This window comes from Streptopelia decaocto (assembly GCF_964273445.1).
Source record: "Streptopelia decaocto genome assembly, chromosome: 2".
Lineage (NCBI taxonomy): Eukaryota > Metazoa > Chordata > Aves > Columbiformes > Columbidae > Streptopelia > Streptopelia decaocto.
Window position 1 is genome coordinate 116444998 of NC_138655.1, and position 19702 is coordinate 116464699.

General features: G+C 43.3%; 1 long non-coding RNA gene across 1 annotated transcript; it reads right to left on the minus strand.

The window, feature by feature from the left end:
* Window positions 1-569: 569 nt before the first annotated feature.
* On the minus strand, window positions 570-19365 carry LOC309436394. Its single transcript, XR_014183333.1, has 3 exons — window positions 18908-19365; window positions 3368-3625; window positions 570-1706 (listed from the first exon to the last, which is right to left on the minus strand). It is a non-coding gene; the product is annotated as an uncharacterized lncRNA (long non-coding RNA).
* Window positions 19366-19702: the final 337 nt, after the last annotated feature.

A 19702-nucleotide genomic window follows, 5' to 3' on the forward strand; every position in this document is an offset into this window, starting at 1 on the left:
TCTTTCTAGTCCTGAATCTAATAATATAACATCAGCTGCAGTTGGCAGCTACATCATTCTCTGAAAAAGCTTATTTATAGCTCTGCAACTTCTTAAAAAACAGTGGGCCAATCAAGTTACTGAATCAGCTTGAGTGCTATGGTTTTAACTGGGGATCCTTTCAGTTAAATGAGAATGCACCAGGATCTGTGGTTCCCCCAAGGAGCAAAAGTCCAGGGAAGTTACCTGCTCAGGACTATGCAGACTGGGAAGGAGACTTCAGGAGACTTGTAAAAATGGAAAATAAAAGCTAGAAACTCTTTCCTTCACTCTTGAACCACATTTTCAGTTCAAAGGCAGTACTATCCTTTCTCAACTGGGTGCTTAGAGTCTGGTTTAAACAATTATAATCATTCACATGAAGCACTTTATTTTGCATTTAAGACTGTGTAGCAATAGTGATTGAGAATTCATGTCTCCCAGGCATGGGGTAAATGAGTGCAAACAAAACATCTCACCACTGCTGTTCAAAGATGCGGCCTTTTATTTATTTTCACAAGGGTAGGATGTCACGTTATTTTTCAGAATGTCTTCATCTTGTGAGGTTACTGCGTGCAAAATTCAGGAAGGCTTTTGTTGCAGGGTTGGGATCAGACCTAACACTGCAGTGAACTTGTGGATGAGTTGCCACAAAATACCTCTACTTAGCCCAAGTGTATGTACTGCTGGCAGCACATAAAGGGTTGGTCTCAAGACCCCATTCTGAGCAAGGTCGGCCTCAAAAATTAGCAAAATATCCCTGTGTGCTAAATACTTACCAAGAAGAAGGGTGAACAAAGATTTCAGCCCATCTCAGGTACAATATGTAAAACTTTATACACTAGGAAAAACCTTGAGGTCTCAGTTCCTGAGCTGCAGTGGAGAGCTGAGAGTCCTTGAAAGCTTGCTGACATTTTCTTCCTGCCAGGTTGGACAACTGCCACACACAGTACAAGGCAGGGCAACCTGAAGGCTTTGTCCAAAGAGCTGATGTTACCTGGTACTGAGGTGAGTCCCATTTTTATACCATGGTTGTACTGCACACCCTCTACCCTCTGTGCTGAGGATCGGCATGAGAAAAGGGCAGACTCATGGCTTTCCTCCTTGCCCTCTCTTGCCATTCATACCCCTGATACTCATGGAAACATCATCCTCAACAGCTCTCCTTCCCTCAGCTGTGACCTTCCTTAGGTTTCCTTCCCTTCAGCAAGTGGGATCCTAATCCATCTCCACAAAAGGTGGCTGTTGAAACCAGAGAAGGAGAAAAAAGATGATCTGCTAGCTCTTGGGCAAAAACCAGCTGTTTGGTAACAGCTACTCAGATTCCTCCAAGGGGCAAATAAATGCTCCATTGACAAGCCTTCTCTTTCCTTCCACTGTATTTACTGATCAGTTAAAATTTAATGACTATTAAACATGGACACTTATGGAAGGGGAGTATCAGTTCATCTAGTGCTTCCTACACACCATCTTGATGTCCTGATGGCGTCAGAAGAGGATGGAAGCTTCTTTCAACATGGAGAAGACAGAACTGGAGAACTTTTCCTTCCAGTGATGGGTGACTTTCGCCAGAGGATACATTGCTTGTCTGTCAGTCTCATGCTGTGGCTTTTTATTTTTAGTATGGATGTTGGCTATTGGCAATCATTATTGCAGTCTCTCAGGGCGCTGCTTCGGGTGACATTCATCTGGAGAATGTTGAAACATGGGGGAAATAATTATAAGCAGCAACTGCAGGACATTTTTCACCCCAAAGCACACAGAAAAACAGCCATAACAATTTTGAACCGTGAGAGTTCAGCTGAGGATAGGAGCCAACCCCTTCATCAAGCTAGCACAAATCCCACAAGCAGACAGATCTGTGCAGCGTGGTGATTTCTAAGTAAACAGAGTTAATCTTGATCTGCTATCTCAACAGTGGATTTGGACTGGGATCAGCTCCCTGCTCCTGACAATGGGCTGGGTGTGCCTCCCCTGCCAAACAGCCCTCTGCAGCTGGAGAAGCACCATGGCCTCACAAAGCCATGGTAGCTCTCCTGGTCTCATAGCCCGGACTCAGCATAGATGGGAGCTGATACATCCTCCCAAGGAAAAGGAGTAGCAAATCTTCAGTTGTGCCTGAAATTTTCTTTACTCTGTTTCCATCTATGTGGGTGCTGGTGGTAGGGAAGGTAGCTGGCCTGAGCTACTCCAGTGTCTCCTGGCATCAGGAGTGTTCCTTTCTTGCAAACCGCATGTTATTCCTCTCGTTCCACAGCCACAGACAGCCCACCATGGTTCAGAATGAGCAGGGTAAGCTCTGTGCTGGGATTGAGATATGCCACCCAATTGTCCACTTAAACTGGGGTTTGAACTTAGCACTGGAGAATAATTGAGATTGGAAAGAACCTTCTTGTCCAGTTCCCCACTCAAAGCAGGGCCAGCTTCAAAGTGGGAGCAGGTTTGAATGGTCTGTGTCAGAATGCAGGGGCTGCTGCACACCTGACTGGTGGCTGCGGGGACCGAGGGCTGCTTCTGCCACAGGCAGGCTGCTGAATGACAGAAATGGGATGTGTTTAGATTCACCCTTCAAAAATACCTGTTAATTTGGATACTGCAGAGGCTAGAAAAAGAGTTCGCTCTGGCATTATCATGGTCCTTTTTGCCTGTTTACCTTTCAAATCATACCCACCAAAGCTTTGCTGTTGCTACTAGGATTAAAGACTAGTAACGAACGACCAAGCTACTGGGTCAACCCACCATGTCTCCCTGTTCTGCTGCAACTGCTGAGACCTGCAGAACAGGATCCAGGGCCATGCACTCAGTGAGAAGGAAACTTGATGGAACCTGTGGTGGCTGCAGCCATCTCTGTGTACTTAGGGGTTTACAAATCTAGTCAGCGTTAAAAGATGCATGTAGCTTAAAGTGGGGTTTTGTTTATTTGTTTGTTTTGTATTGTTTGTGGGTTTTTTTTGGTTTTGTTTTATTTTGGTTTGGTTGTGTTTTGTGGGGTTTTTTTTGTTTGTTTGGGGTGGTTTTTTTTGTTTGTTTCTGTTTTGGTTTTTTGTTTTTTAGTTTAAGGGTGCGTATAGCTAGCTAGCTTGCCAGCTATCCATCCAGCCATTCTAGGCTGTTATTTTTCACAAAGACCCAGACATATGTATTTATATGCATACATACACGTCAGCATTTTTTGTAACCTAACATTTATAGGATGCAAGACACCTCCCGAAGCTAAATCTGACATAATAAGCCATTGTACATTCAGAAACATTCATGGTATACATTAGAATATGCATACAGACTTTTGCTATTTCTGCTGTTGAAAGCAAAGTTCAGTCCACATTAGTCTGACCACACTAATTTGCACTCGTGAGTGTTTGTGCTGCACATGCTTTGCTCTGAACTGCTGTAGGATTCTTTCCCACTCGTTGGTAGCAACTGGAGGAGAACTTGGAGTGCTGGGGTGGACGGGGGAATTGCAGGCAAAGGCATTGAAGCTTTTCTGGTGCTCAGGAAATCTCCTCTCTGCCTCCTCTAAAGCAATCAGGTCCCAGTTTGAGCTAAAGCATAGCTGTGCAAGTAAGCACAGGTTCAAAGTGCAAATAAATACGTGCTTGAGGGCTCCCTGTGGGGATGGAAGGTGAGCAAAAACAAAGGTAGAGACATGGTAAACATATCCAGCTTGTCTGGAAGGAAGAACAGGTTTGCATAGGATGGGAAGCTGGGAGAACATATCACCATTCTGCTTTCTGAATTCTTCCAAGTCATCTGAGTTTCCATCCTTCTTAGAGACAAAAAAAGCTTGTATCTAATTGAGATGGGAGGGAGGTTTATATAATTAATATTTGTTAAGTATTTTGACATAGACATAGCCTAATTCAGTCATCTCCACGTCTGAGGTGCAGGAGGAAGATTGTGTTAATGTCAGTGAATGAGAAACTACAGATCTCACATCAAATCTAGACTCTTCCTCTGAATCTTATGTGTTGTCTGTATGTGTATAAACACACACTCTCTCCTGCATACATACATACATACATATATATATATCTATATATCTGGTCTCCTAACAGCAGGCACATGGCATCAAAAGGACAATGAAAAAACTGTGAAGGGGAATGCTGTTGTTGCAGGTAAACTAAGGCTTCCATGGGGTGAAGATGGATATTTTCAGTTTTCCCAGATGCAGGTCCATTCAAAAAACCACAAGTGTACTCATTTGAGATGAACAAGTTTTTCTACAGAGAAAGATGGGTCTTGTTATATGATTATTTTTCAAATGGAGGCTCCAGCATGAGGACATTTTGGGACCTCAGGTCCTTTGAGGGGGAGACAGAGAGTTACTGATCAGAGCAGCAAGGACTCCCTGTCGCATTCAAATGTTGACTGTGAAAAGCAAAGTGAGTGAAGATCTGCTTTGCTTGACTGAGCTTTACCGTACCAGTTATTGTTTTCCAAAGTGAAGAGATACCTATTACATCTCCCGGGAAAGTGAAAAGCGGCTCACTTTGGAAGAGACTGCTATTATAGCGAAGTCTTCAGCTTAGCTCTCTATTTTTGGCTTTACGTATTCATGTCTGCTCAAATTTCCCCTGAAATAACAGCTTTGTGATTAAATGACTGGAATAAATGGTTTCAGAGCATCTGGGGATAGGCAGAAATGTAATTATTCATTTATTGATAGATAGTGAGGTACGTATTGATTTATATAGGATATTAAATGCTGAGGAGCAGGGGAATGAAATATTACTTGTATTTTAAAAGAGGAAATATTGCCACCTTGTTTTCTGCTTTCAGGCACCTTTGGGGAGAATACTACTTTGCTTGTGTTAGACCATTTGAATGCTTTGAATTATTTAGGGGTTTCCAGTATAGGCTGATCCAAGTGTAAAAACTTGTCTATGATAAGTCACATCAGTTAAAAACCCCTACATGTTCTTCCTTATGGTCCTTTATTGTCAGTCACCTATGGTACTTGGCTAAAGGAAATACAGCCAAGCAGTGAGTTCAATTAAGAAATCTATTTATCTGTCTACCTACCTATCTATCTGTTTGGCTCCCGCTCCATGGATGATATTACAATTGCTAGATACTACATTTTTATAATCTTTATTTCAAGCTAGGCTCTCATAAGCATTCTATTTCCCGCAAAATACATCATTATCCCTGTTACAGTCGAGCACTGGCTTTATAAAGGGAAGGACAAAAAAATCAGTTAATACATGAGTGAGTTCCCATGGAGCAGAAGCAATGAAGCCCAGGAAGGGACTCATCTGTGCAGGTTTCTGGTGCCTAATAACAGCCAAACTCTTGTAGTCAGTCCTTCAACAAAGAAGCAGAGAGGGTCTCTCTACCTAGTCCTTTACTTTCACAAAACCTGTAGGGACAAGGTATATCTGAAACTTCACCCCTCCGTCAGTGTTCCTGGAAACAAAAGGCTTCAAGAATTATCAGGGGAGACTAATGGACAGGTGCTCAGGCAGTCTGGGTAAGCCTAATTTGTACAGGAAAGTGGCCTAAAAAATTAATGAAAAATCCTTGAACCCTGTGTGCAAGAGCAACTGTAGCATACCCCAGAGGAGGAAGAGGAGGAGGAGGAGGAGGGGTGCTGCTGTGGCACGTTACCCCATCCCACCCCCAAAACACACCAGTACACTTTCTGGTGTGCAGGAAGGTGCACATGGCCCATGGCCTGCCCAAGGACACCCTGTGGCCTGCAGGAGAGGCAGGAGGCAATGCCAGGGGTCTCCAGCACATCTGTCCTACATTGCACCATCCTCCCTGCTTGGTCAATGGTCTGGGTAGCCCCTTCCTTATCCTCCTTTGGCTGTTCCCATCTGGAGGGTTTGCTTCCCGAATTACTGGTGACTCCCTCCTTCAGAGGTTTTCCCCCTTTGCTTTCCTTTTTTAAGGTTTCTGTGTCCTCTCCAGATCTTGCACAGAGTGGCTATGGCTCTCCACAGAGCTTGCTCTGTTGGCAACCTTTTACAATATTTTATCTTTTTTGTTGCTACAAAACAAAATGCTTCTCATATTTGTATTCTTTGGTGATGGGTAGGCATCACTGACCTATTCAGAGGTGTAATGGGAGACATTTCTCTTCACATGGCATATTAGCATTGACAGATAGTGGCTATGACTGCCTACCAATGCAAGTGTACCACAGCTTTCCTCCTGTACAGCATTAATGTTCAGTAAGGCCTCTTTTCATCCCTTTTAGCTTTCTATTCAGGCCTTCAATTAGGGTTGCTCAAAACTTTTTTTTTTTTTTTTTTTAATAGAAGGTGAGCTATAAAATGCACACAGGCCTCAAAAAATAAAATGTTTGCTTTTTATAGCAATATTCACTGTTTCTCAAGGGGGAAAGGAAAAATAGGGGTCAGAGCTACCTGTGCAGCTTAAATATCCGCCTAAGGCCTGATCTCTGCTCCTATTCCCACCAGTTCTGTCGAATCAGTGCTAACATACCTGGGAACAAACACTGCTGCTCAGGTTGAAGACCGGTGTGTTTTCATTTAATGTAGGGTACTGCCCAACCTGCCCAACCATCAGACTCACAGCCTTGTTCTGGCCCAGTTGTGGTAACCAACTCAGATAATTGTAAATGCCAGGCAGAAACATCTGCTTAAACCATCAACAAGCGTTGTTTTGAGAGCAGCAGCCATGTCTCTGTGCCCTCAAGGAACTGAAGTACCAGAGTCTCAATCATAAGTCAAGTCCCAACCATCCTAAGCTAACCAGAATAAGCTAAATATGAAACACACAGCCCTTTGCACTGTTTTAAATAAATCTGCTCACAACCACACCCTTGGTGACTATCTACATGAGAAATCTACTTTGCAGCCTGTGTGTGAAATCATGGGGTAGTTTTGCCTGAGCTAAATAGGGCCCAGCTGCAGTGGGCAGAGAGAAGCAAAGCCCCACAGCACCTCAGGCCACCTCCCATAGGTATGTGGTTTAGGGTGGGACAATGTGGCTGTTGGAGGTATCTCACCCTGTTGAGGGAGATTAGGTCATTTCTTCAAGTCCCTATTTCTTCAACTAAAGATTGCAACACAAAGCCAGGAAGCCATACCCAGTGCTGCATGGGAGTACAGGCCCTAAATATTGGATGATCAAATACCCAAGATAACATGACTGTGAGGAAATCATAAAGAAAACATGAACACATGGATGTTCATGAAAACTATGAAGTTGGCAATTATGAACGAAGAAGTTCAAGGCGTTTGTGTCGATTGTAGACCAGCTGTAATGAAACTATAGGGCTATAACAAGCCAGACTTTTAAGCAAAACACTAATGTTGGGTTTTCACCACTGGTTCAGAAACAGCAGTAAACGCCATCAGTTTCTGTGTTAGCATACCTTAGGATGTATTGGTCTAGATGACTCCTGGAAATTTTCAGAACGTGATTTGTCTCAATTTTATCTCAAGAACTAATGCATACTCACTGAAAATTTTGGCAAAAAGAAAAAGTCAAAAGGAATTACAGTGAAATACTTTTTCTAGGAAAAAAGAGCAAAAGAATTTTGGAATTATTTTGAAAATGCTCTTGCTGCTGCATGTCACCATTCTGGAAGTAAACATATTCAAGGAAGTTCATGTATTTCAAACCTCATAGTAATATGTAATTGTCCATCCAATTTAATGCAGGTGAATATATTAATAAAATTATTTTGAGTCACTCTAATATTTTATATCTAATCTCTGTGTCAGTCTACCTAATAACCATGTTCTCCTGAAACATGAATAACTTCTGTATCTTCACTGCACAATATGTCTCTGTGTGTTTCGATTCCAATTTTTCCATCTTAACTTTCCTTCTTGTTTGCAAGTCAGTGATATTGATGTTTTCCATTTTCTATCTTTTCCCTTGTTTTAAAGATATGTCAACAGAAGAAAGTAGTCAGCTCCCTTAACATATAGTGCAGCTCCATCTCAGATCCAAGTTCATTAATAAAAAATTAAGATTTGTGATTATTTCAGATGAGTGCCTAACAATACCTCGTGCTACTTTTGCACATAATTAAGAATACATTTCTTACATCTTGTTTCTTACAGATGCAAATAAAGTTCACTTCTTCCCCTCCCCAAAGTATTTTAGACGCTACTTTCTTTACACAGGCTTTCACGTTTTTTCCAATATCTTACATTCCTATGACCTAAATACTCTCCAGAAAGGCGCTGTGTCTAAGGTCAATGAAACAGGAAAATGAAACCCTGAGAGCAGGCACGGAAACTGCCTTTGCACTCCCCACTTTTCCCAGCAGCAATGGTTAAGTTTAGCAGCAATCTATTATTAAACAGACCAGGACACTTCAGTCTAGAAAGAGATGACTGAGGCCAAGGTGGACTACAGCAGTGTGCTATAAAACCACAGATGGCTGGAGAAGGTACAAACAGAAGGATTATTTACTACTCTTGAAAGTGAAAATGGGATACCAAGTGAATTAATCAAGGAATGGATTTAAAACAAATCGAGATACGTCACCAGCACAGTCTTATCCTGGGAAATCGTTGACACAGGATATTTAGATGGTGAAGATATAAACAGGTTCAGAAGTGTATTGCATAAATTCGACCGTAAGATTGGTTAAACGTGGTAAAAATAAATGAAGATGAATAAAAAATGGTTGTTTACTGTTTCTCACCGTTTTACTTGGTGTCCATTAGCTTAGGGCTTTTTTTTTTTTTTTTTTGGTTGACCAGGCCATAAATTTCAAACATACACTTGTAATTAAGCTGTGGAACCGATTTCTAGAGGATGCGAGGAAGGCCAAAAGCGAAAAGTGATCAGACAGATTGAGATCGGAAAAGACTCTTGCGGGATGTTAAATACAACAACATGAAGACATCCTTCAGCTCAGCTTGTCAGAAGCTGGAAGCCCACGCCAGAGGAAGGATGAGTCTGAATATGCCCTTTTCTTGTGCATTTCCTGAAGCATCTGCTCTCGCTGGCTGCCAGACACAGCTTTCTGGGTGATTTGGTCTGACCCCGCTAGATGTTTTGTAGGTCTGTATCCAAATTATCAGTACTAAAGTGGCATTTGGATCATCCTCAAAACAGAAGTGATGCTGAAAGGCGGGGAAACAACAGAGGTACTTTACAATCCTTCTGCAGCCATGGCTTGTTTGCAGGCTCAGAGAGCTGACAACACATCTCTATGTGTGTGTTGTAAGCCTAATGGATCTGGTCACTGAACCCCACAGAAATCTCAGTTTACCTGCTTTGGTTTATTTTTAACTGAAAGTTTTTGCTGGAAGAATTACACAAAGGTGGTGAACGATGCTAGAGCTGGGTTAAACCTTTGTGAAAAAGATAGTTCAGGGGCAGCTTTCATTTTCAATGGTTGTGAGAGGCATTAAGCATGTGTCATTGTCCTCCCCTCCACTCCTCACAAAAGGCAGACTGACTGTTTTTCAGGGATTCAGCTGCTCTGCATAGCAGTGTCCAGGCTGGATGTTGTTTCACAGGTGTGGTGAGTATGTTTGTTGCTGTAGGAAAAAAAAAAAACAGAGGTGTACTAGGAATAACAGAGCTCACAGAAGCAGAAGAAAGTTTGAATGGAGTCTGATTATTATGTGGTTTTGGCAAAATATTTGAGTCAGTTTTGGGTCGGGGTGTTGACCTAAGGAGGTTTGGAGTAAAGGGTAGGGAAATAGCTGTTTGTTTGTTTGTGTTTTGTTTTGGTTTGGTTTTGTTGTTGGGGTGTTGTTTCTTTGTTTTTGTTTTGTTGTTGTTGTGGTTTGGTTTGGTTTTGGTTTTTGGGTTTTTTTTTTTTGTTCCTCCTGTGTTTAAAGAAGCAGGGTTTTGTATAACCTTCCAAATAAAGAGAATAGCAGCAGAGACACCTGATTGCATCACCTGTTTCGCCTCCTAACTGGAATGAGCCAGAAGAGTTTGAATTTTCATTAACCACTCAGCCTAGAGGGATAATAAGGCATTTTACAGAAACCAGAGAGACAGGCAGGATGGCCCAATTCTGTTTGCAGTGCTCCCACTGTTTTGCGAGGAGATTTGACTTTTTTTTTTTTATTTGATGTCTGAGTTTCCAGTGGTGAAAGGGAGAGGTTTGGGGTGGCACCAAGCTGCACCAAGAAATGCTCCTGAGCTTGCAAGTGAGCTCTGTGAAATGGCGTCCATGCAATTTTCGGGAGGACCCTCACAACTGCAAATCAGCCTTGACTAGAGTTTGAAGTGTGGCAGACGGTGTCTTAATTTGTGTTATTTTAGGCAACATTCTCTTCCTGGATCACCCAAATTCTATGCTCGTAAGTCTGCTTGCAGAACCGCCATGCTCTGGCCGGGGTGGGGGGAGGAAGGGGTGAGGAGGCTGGTTACCCAGTGCAGCAAAGCAAATCCTCATACATCCAAGAGCATCCCACAGAGGAGAGAGAAAGGGTGCTTCAAAGAGATAATCCTCAAAAAGCAGTAGTTCAGGAGTTCTGCTATGAGAGTAATTTTATTTCTCAAACAGAAAGGTGAAAAAAGCCCTACCTAGATTTATAACCCAGACAGAGTCACTGTCTCTCTCTTCTTCTGGGTTTTTCTTTCTTTTTTTCTTCTACTGTATAATGGAAAAGCATGTTAGGCCTAGAGCTCAGACGTGGGAGTCTGCGAGAGAATGGCAGCTCCAAGACAGTAAGTGGAGGTGACAAGTTCGCAGAAATATTAAACATTAACACTGAATATTTTGTTGGTATTTAACTCTGGGATGTTATGTGTTACTGAGCAGAAACAGAACATCCCCCCTCACCCCCGCTATATTGTTCTTTACTCCTCTGCTCTGTACATTCAGAAGGCAGGGATGTGAGATGCCAGCTCCTTCAGGGTTGAAGTGGCTTTATATAAAATAACAGGGAGGGCAAGCTTATGAAGTGGAAACAGGATCTAATTCTGTACTCTGCCGAGACTGTGACTTGAAGATGGGGAATACTTTGTGTACCAGGTGGGCGTGCTTGTATGTGTGTATATATATGTATGAAGCTGAAGACAGGAGAAATCCCACTCATTTAGAAAGCGGACGGTGTCAACCAGCTGAGGGGGAGAACTGGAATTTTAAAGTGATCTTTTAAAATGTTTATGTATGTTTTGTTGCTGCTGGAAATGTCTGTTTGCACCTCAGGGAGGTTCCTGAACTTCCCACATCAGGGAGCAGCCGTCCCAGAGGGGCAAATTCATTTCTGCTGCGAGACAGGAAGAGTTTTATCAGGGAAGCAGCTGCTCCAAAGCACCTGCTGCTCTACATCTCTGCAACTGGAGTGAAAGTAAGGTCTAGATCCGCTCCCTGGGTCTGCCTGGGCATTACTTGCATTTGCCAGCCTACAGCTGCAGTCCTGGTGCAGAGCAATCATCAAACCTGCCACGGCTTTCGGCACCCACTTAAACATGCAATTCTGATTGACCAACACACCTTGGGAGTACCCATTACAGTGGTGTAATTGCCACCCTGACTGGGAGCCAAGGTTAGACCACAGGGAGAAGCGGTTTCCGTCGGCAGCCCCGGCGCGGGACGAGGGTGTTTTGGGACCACTGGGTGCTCCACACGGGAGCACATCCTGCTTCCCCTCCCACTGCGAGCATCCCATGCTGCACGGGGTGATGAGGAGCCAGGGGAGGAAACATTCCCCTTATGTAACAAGGGTATATTTACCAACAGCACTGTCTCCAAACACCTAGGCTGTGCTGTTTCTTGGAGACAGGCATCCCTGAGGACCAGCTCTGCTGCTGGTGGGAACTGCCGTGCTTCTGCTGAACTCAGTTGCTGTTGCCTGATAGCATCTGAGGAGCTGGTTCTCACATGTTGAAAGAGAGACAGGTGCAGATGTATACACTCCTGCAGATCTCCACCAATGGGCCCCCAGACAGCAAGTGGGAAATCAAGATGGTCTGGGAGAATGGCATTGCTTACTCATCCAAATACCCCTGAGACCCCCGCCTCATCCATTCCATGATCCTGCATGAAGCTAGTCCCTTTTCTATCTGCTAATATTTTTATTTCAGGACCTGCCATCCAGTGACCCCAAGCCCTTTGTATGAGACCTACTTCTGCCTGACCAGCAACATTTGCAAGGTGCCTGTGCTGGTGCCCTGTGCACACACAGCTTTTGGGGGCAGTAACATGAGAGTCGTGAACCGGAACAAACTCCAGTTTGATGGGCAAGGCTGATTTCTTTTTAAATTTGCATGACATTTAAAGATGGATGTGCTGGAGTTTGCATCAACCTTTAAGTCAACTGGTTTCTAAATGCCTACCTCAAAAGTCCTTAGCTCATTTGTGTGTCACAGGCTTCTGTGCATGCAGTCCATGCCCCTAGGATTTTGTGCATGGTGTCTTTAGGCAAAGGGCAGAGCGAAATATCTCCAGTGTGCACATCATTAAGACCCTCATGGGTTCATGCTATGTAAAAAAAAAAACGCTTATTATGCTCCTGAGACACATGGAGAGAGGGTGGGGTGAGGAAAACGGAAGGAAACCTGTGGGCTTGTTGTGCTGTGCAAGATGTGCACATTCACTGGAAACAAAGGACAGAGTTGCCTCAATTTCCATTTCCTCTGCCCTGGCAACTGTGCAGCTCTTTATCTTGGTGGACATAGTCCCCATCCAGGGATGTGTTACTGCAGTTTGGGATCCAGCCTACTGCAAATCACATACTCTCCAGCTTGCCTGTTGTGGTCTTCAATTCACCTTTCCATTTACACTGTTGTAAATCAACATTAACCCCATTAAGTCAATGGGCATGTACTAGCATAAAAGCGGTGTAAGTGGGAGGTGAATCAGATCCAGGCTCTTTATGAGGATGTTATCTGATTATTCACAATGCTGTTAAGTAACAAGTGCTATCCATAGCAAACTTAATAGCAAACAGTAATGTAGTGCTGGTGATATACACAGCAATTTACTGTTATTACTTGTACGTTTTACAACATTTTAGGAGAACAATTTTTTTTTTTTTTTTTTTTTAAGGAAGCATGTTTGTGCTCTCTCTTGAATACAAAAGATCTTTGTCACCCTGTTTCGTTTCACACAGATTTTGTTCATCTTCTGGTTCCTTTTGGGGGAATGAGAGCTCTGTTCTGAGTGAGCAAGCTTTTTGAGAAGCAGCAGCACAAAACCACTTATGCCTTGAGGGTGGGCTGAAGAGTGGTGGTGTCAGGTGATGCACTGAGGACAGGAAAGATCTTTCCTCCTACATTTTTTTGTGGAGCATCTGTCTGATTCTGCAGTGGCTACAGACTGAATAAACAGGGGTAACCTTTGGAACGCCTAGCAAAGATGTAAGGACAAAATAAACAGCTCAGGCTTCCTTATTCCTCACACTTAGCATGGCCTGTAGCTCTGTGTTTCACTATGCTGTGGCAGCATGTCTTGGTTCACTGATGGGCAGGGGACAAGATGCCCCAGTCTATGGGAAGCGAAGTGCTCACAGGGGGTGAATCTACAATGGGGCTGAATGTGAGTGGTGGTGGGAGCAGCCACCATCCTCATTGCCTGCAGGGTAAAAGCACGGTCAGGGACTGAGGAGCTTGCCATGGAGACAGGGTCAGAGCACCACAGAGCTGAGACTGAGGACTTGTCCATATAGGACAAGCTGTAAATAAATAGCAGTGGTTAACCCAGCAGTGATTAGTACGTCCATTACTGCACGCTAAAAGTGCATAGAGTCACCAGCAAAAGGTTGAATCACTCAAATGCTTTTAAAAACAAATGCTTTCTAAAAAGATATCCTGTCTTTCCTTTTTAACCTAGCAGTTTAGAAGGCAACCTCTGAAACACCAGTATCGGCCCCCTGAGACCTTAACCAGAGCTGCTGGGCATTCCCTTCCCAGGCGGTCTTGCTGCTGCCCAGGTACGTGCTAAGGTGAACAGAGGAACCAGTTTTAGTTAAAAATTAATCCAGAGAACTGCCTGGCTGTCAGTCCCCTGCGTGGAAGAACTGACGCCAGCTTCCTCAGAGGCTGCGGCAGAGCTGTGCTGCTCCTCACCCAGCTTGCTGCTCCCTCAGTGCCTGTGCCTTTGCAAGTGAAATATCTTCCCCTGGATGCAGTGGACCTGTGCATCTCTCCAAGAGTGACTCTCAGAGAAATCAGTGTCAAATTCAGGCACTTTTCTTGTTTCTTCACTGCCTTCCTCTATATTTGTCTATAGAGGGGCTCGTTTGCCAGACTGGCAGTCCAACATTTGCCCTTTGAAACAAGAGGGAAGAAATGATGGCACAGACCACCGTGTTGCCACTCATGCTCTGCCTCCTCAGACTCATTGCACAAAGCTAACTGGGTCATTTGCTTTCGCTAGCAAGGTTGTTTTTCTTCCCCCTCAAGTAAAACTGGCTTTTATGTAAATAATTTTTGGACCAGCTGCACTGAACTAATTATCTGGGTCATTCAAATTTCTGCTTCTGGAAGTAATTATGGCCTTTGGGAGTATACTGTATAATACCGAGTTATGATTGGAGACTGAGAGTCTTCCTTATCTGCATGAATAGTATAAAGCAAAGTTAGCAAATCTTCCTTACATCCTCAGGGCCGCAGAGCGCTCCTCTCCCGTGCACAGAACTCCCATTTGGTCTAATAAGCATCTTACTTCTTCCCTTCCTCCACACACACATACTGAGGACTCACATTCTGGATATACATCTGCTGTTTAGGACAGTGCTGCAGCATCCTCACCTACTTTTTTTTTTTCTTTTTTTTTTCCCTGAAACTTTTTATCCCATTAACTCTTAAATGGAGCATCAGAGAAAAACAAGGAGGAACCTGTAGAAATGGGCAAGCACACGTAAGGCAATGTGCAATTGAGAAGACTGGCTCCTCTGACATCTGTTGAGGAAGGAATGAGTTTACACAGAGACATAGGTGTCCTAGATTTTGTTGGCAAGAGGCTCTGAGACTGCACATTTGTAATCTGCCCTACCTGTGTTCAATGGCTGTCCTGCACCGCTGGCAGAAACGGGGCTTCAGCAGGAAGAGGAGGGTGAGAGGTGGCAGTTGATCCCACATCTCATCTTGGAGTTGTGCAGGGCCATTTTCTGCCCCAAAGTGGGTAGACCAGCCTTTTGGCTGCTCTTGATTTGGCAGCGCTGCATAACAAGAATGGAGCTGGCGTACAACCACCACTGATTTCTTGATCCCATGGCCAGCCCCTATGCTCAGGAAAGCTCATTTGGCTCTGAGCACAAGGCTTTCACTAGGTACACAGACCAAAAGCTCGGGGCTAATAAAAGCTGTGTAACACCAGGGCAGGAGACAACATTAGCCTAGAAATGCAGTCAAAATCAATTCACAGGGTGGGCAGAAAGTGAATCAATGTTATCAGCCTTATTTTTTTTTAATTGTTATATTATTCATATAAAATATAAAATCAGTAGTAATGTAGTGTATTTGTATATCATTAGACATAAAGACAAAAATTAATATAGACTCAGAGTACTTCAAGAGTTCTGAGCTCACCTTCAATTCATACCTGCACCTCTCAGCAGCCTCTCCCTTGACGCAGGCTCCTTAACCATCCTGTGTTATTTTTTTTTTTTCCCCAATTAGTTTATCTCTTTCTAACTAAACCCAATACAGGTAAACCATAAAGCAGTAAAATACACAAGAGCAGCAAACATGAGATCTGCTCCTTTCTCAGTGCTCAACTTGTGCATTGCAGCCTCCTACAGTTGATGTTCAGCTCCACTCTTTCAGCAGAAGGATCTGCCTGCTCTTCTGTGCTCCTTCTGAGCCCAGAGCCGCAGGATCCTGGCCACAGTTAAGCACTCTTAGGCATTGCTACAGTAAATGAAATTATAACAGCAAGCAATAACGCTTCCTAACTCAGAAAAATCACTGTAATTAGCTGTCCCATTTACATGCCACAAATACTAAAAATCAAATTAAGTGAATAAGAAATGAAAACCTGGTGTAAGATGTTCAGAAAGGGACAACATATTTCGAATAAAATTTTCTTTTTCTAGTGGGTGTGGTTAAAGGAAGGGATGGAAAATGTAGATTTGCCAGTTACAAAACTATACTGGGTATTTAGCAACTGCTTTTTCCCAGATTGTTTGGTCTTGAAAAAGTAACCACCCTAAAAAATACAACATACCATCGGATCATTTAGGAAGTAGTATTTGTATTTTCTGATTCAAAACTATTTTTCATTTAGAAATGTTCATTTAATGTGCAGCTAAGCAAGTTTTAAAACACTTCATGTTTTAAACAAAACCGAAACTATCACGTCAAGTAAGGAAAAACTCCATCTGATGCAAACGGAATATACATGATTTCCTGATTCACCAGTAAGTGTTGAACTTTTTTCTTTTCAGCATGATTTAAACCACCTTCTCTTTTGCTTTCTCCTGATTTTTGGGACTGGCAGTAAGCCAAAACCTCATTTGCCTAGCTGTAGAAAGCATCATTAGTCATCAACATGGTTAGATGGGGAATAGCTAGAAAGTTAGGTGCTCCAGAGATCAATATTAGACCTGATCTTATTTAACATTCCCACTAATGATCTGAGAGAGTACGCGTACTCTATATTAATTGTATTCATTGATGCCACTCAGATTCAGAAGGGTTGTGAACCCCAGTGGGGAGAATGGGAGATTGAATAAATGGACAGAAAATTAATATCCTTTCAAATTGATCCAATTAAGGATGTTCTTTTCAAAAAATGCCAGTTAACCGAGCTGGGGAAAGTGGCCCAAAATGCAGACGTTAGCTAAAGAGAAATACTTAGCAATGGCATTCAGGAAAATACTGGATGGCCACAAACTGGGAAGGAGCCTGGAGTTCAATGTAAATGCAAACTGCATCTCATCTGTTTGGGCTGAACAGTTACTACAAATAACTTCAAAAAGAAATAAGGCAAACTCATGAGAAAAAGATCTATCTTAGGGCATTTGGACTCAAAGCTCGTGACATGAGCACCAGTTCAGGAGGTGTCTACAGACTGACAGATGCCACCAGGGAAGGGCCTTATTTCTTTACTTACCCTTTTTATGTGCTTCCTCTATCCATCTGCTGCTGACCGTCATTAGGGTCACCATCAGAAGACCCTTTTGGTTTAGTTTAATATGACTGCTGGTATTTCCCTGTGGAAATCCCTGTTTCCTACAAGCTGAGGGTTCCTCCTCAATAGGAGATCAGTAAAATGATGCTCAGCTGGGCAGCCCAACACAGAGAGGAGCAACACTGGAGATAGTTGGAAGCACATGGAAGGTACCTGTGGCGAACAGCAGGCCAAATTACAGAATAAAATTCCTGACGTTGGGAGCTTCCAGGGCAGCAAGAATAAACCCTGTCCCTACATGTCCAGACCATTTCTGGAATCATATAAGAATGAAAGTGATATTTTGTTGGCTGTTGTACAGAAAAAGCATATTCCACTACAGCAGGTAACTAGCAAATGGGTTTGGTAGGTCTTCCCCATTTTTAAACTCTCTACCATTTGTCTTCTACCTTTGATCTTGCTAGAAATCAATGAGCTCACCTAATCAATGAAGAACAGTGCATATAGATTGAAGGCAGCTCTATATGAGTCTTTGAAGCTCCCAAACATCAACTAAAACATTGTAAAAACTTTTCTAAGAGTATTTGTTGGCTCATCATTTATAATGAGACTAGTATAGAGTCAAAGATACCGATCATAATGTCTGCAAAAAGATGTGTCTGGAGCACTTACGTAAGTCCTGCGGTAGGGCAGTAGTCAATATTTATTATTGATACATAAATGATAGCTGAGAACCAGGATCAATTTTCTAGTGAGCACGGGAGGAGTGCTTGCTCACTTTTTCTTAGTTTTCATGCCTTCAGGTCCACTTGAACAGCTTTAAACAATCATCATATGAGGGTTCTTTCCTCTTTATTTAAAAATTCGTAGTTAATTCAAAATATTCTCTTCACCCCTTCTTCGGCATTTAAACAAAACCGAAACCTCTCCATCTTAAACGAGTTGCTCTGATTTTACCCTTGAGCTCTGACTCACTGAATAATCTTGTGTGTGCCCAGTGGTCACCCATCATCTCCTTCTCAGGAGCTGACCGCAATGCTGCCACTGGCACTGCCTGCCGGAAAGCTCTGTAAAAGATGTCCCTAAAACAGCACTAACATCCACACTGAGTGGCAGGGCAGATGCACCCTGGGGGACAGGCTGCACATTGAGTGGTGGCAGTAGGCACCAAAGTGCTCTCCAGGGCACAGCTGTGTCTGCTGTCTTCCCAGTGACGGCAAGGCTTGCTAGGACAACGTATTCATATGGGGGGCAGGTAAAGAGGAATAAAGAAGAAAATTAAAATATTCACTGAAAAGATGGGAACATGTCCCTAGCCCAAATCCTCACACTGTTTTTGCACTGTGATTTTCTTTTATGGCTGATGTCTAACCAATGCCTATACTACTGGGATGTCCTTTGATGCCAAGCCCCATTACAACTCAGTAGTTTTCAAGACAATGTAGTAAATGTGGTACAAACCCCATGTATAAGGCTAGAGAAAGCACATCACTTACAAAGCAGTTTGATGTGAACAGAAAAGAGTCCTTACAGGCTGCAACATGCACCACTGGTGAGACTGGGCAGTGAGCGCCTGATTTACACATCACAGACTTTGCATGCCAGCCTGTCCTCCTGCGTGTGGCCCTTTCCTAAAAACTACAAGTGGGCCATGCCCCAGAAAATGTACACAGCCCTGTATGAAGAGAATCCTTCTGCTAGAGCCAAATTCAGCAGAAGGAAGAGTGCCTGAGGATTTAGACTTGCATTCACTGATCAGACAGTTTGGATTGCAATGTTTGCAACCCTGCAGCTTGAGACTGCCCTTCTGCCAGCATTACTGCCCTCAGACTGCCAACACCAGTCCTACCAGTGCTCTCACTCTCAGCTTGGTGTCTTAGCACAAACTCAGCCTCCTCAGGAGTCTGCACTTACATGCTAGCGCTGAATCTGGTTGTTGCAATGCAGGCACAGGAGCTGATGTGCAGATGCTGTTGTGGGGTTGGTACCTCCTTGCAGCGGGCTGGGGACAGACAGAGGCTGGGACATCTCAGACCTCTGCAGCATGATCTGCTAGAGCCCATCCGCCAGAGCCCTGTGGTGCTCTTCTTCAGGTGAATTGTCCTGTCTTTTTCCACTGCAGACTCTGCACTGCACACGTAGAAGTTTCATTCCTATAGAGAGGCTCCCAGCATGGGAAGCGCACCAGGCATCTCTGAGGATGCAGAGGAGAGCTTTGCCTGGAAGGCTGCATCCTCCCCATGCCCTGCATCCACCACTCCGGCTTCTTCTGTTCTTCTGTGTCAGCCGCTGGGAACAGTTTCTAAATTGCAAGACATCCCCAGATTGCTTAGAACTAGCAGTAGGTCTTTATCATCATTAATCTTTCATAAATCTTAAGCCTAAAATAAATGGTGTGACAGTTCTGAATGTCAGGAATCATGGGCTGTGGCAGTTTTATTCACAGACATTATATATGTGCGTTTAGGAATGTGGTTGGCAAACCTCCTCTATTATTTGTTCTGGCTGCACATTGTTTATACTTTTCTTCCTGTTTTTGAAAACAGAAATTATTGTCTCAGTGGCTAGGGAAAATGTTTCTCTTAGAAAAGAAAGCACTGGTTGAAGAAAAGCACTTTCGGGTTTTTTTTTTTTTTTGTTTGTTTGTTGTTTTTTTTTTTTTTTTTTTACAGCAAAGGAGAAGAAGAGAAATATCTGGGACCTTTTAAA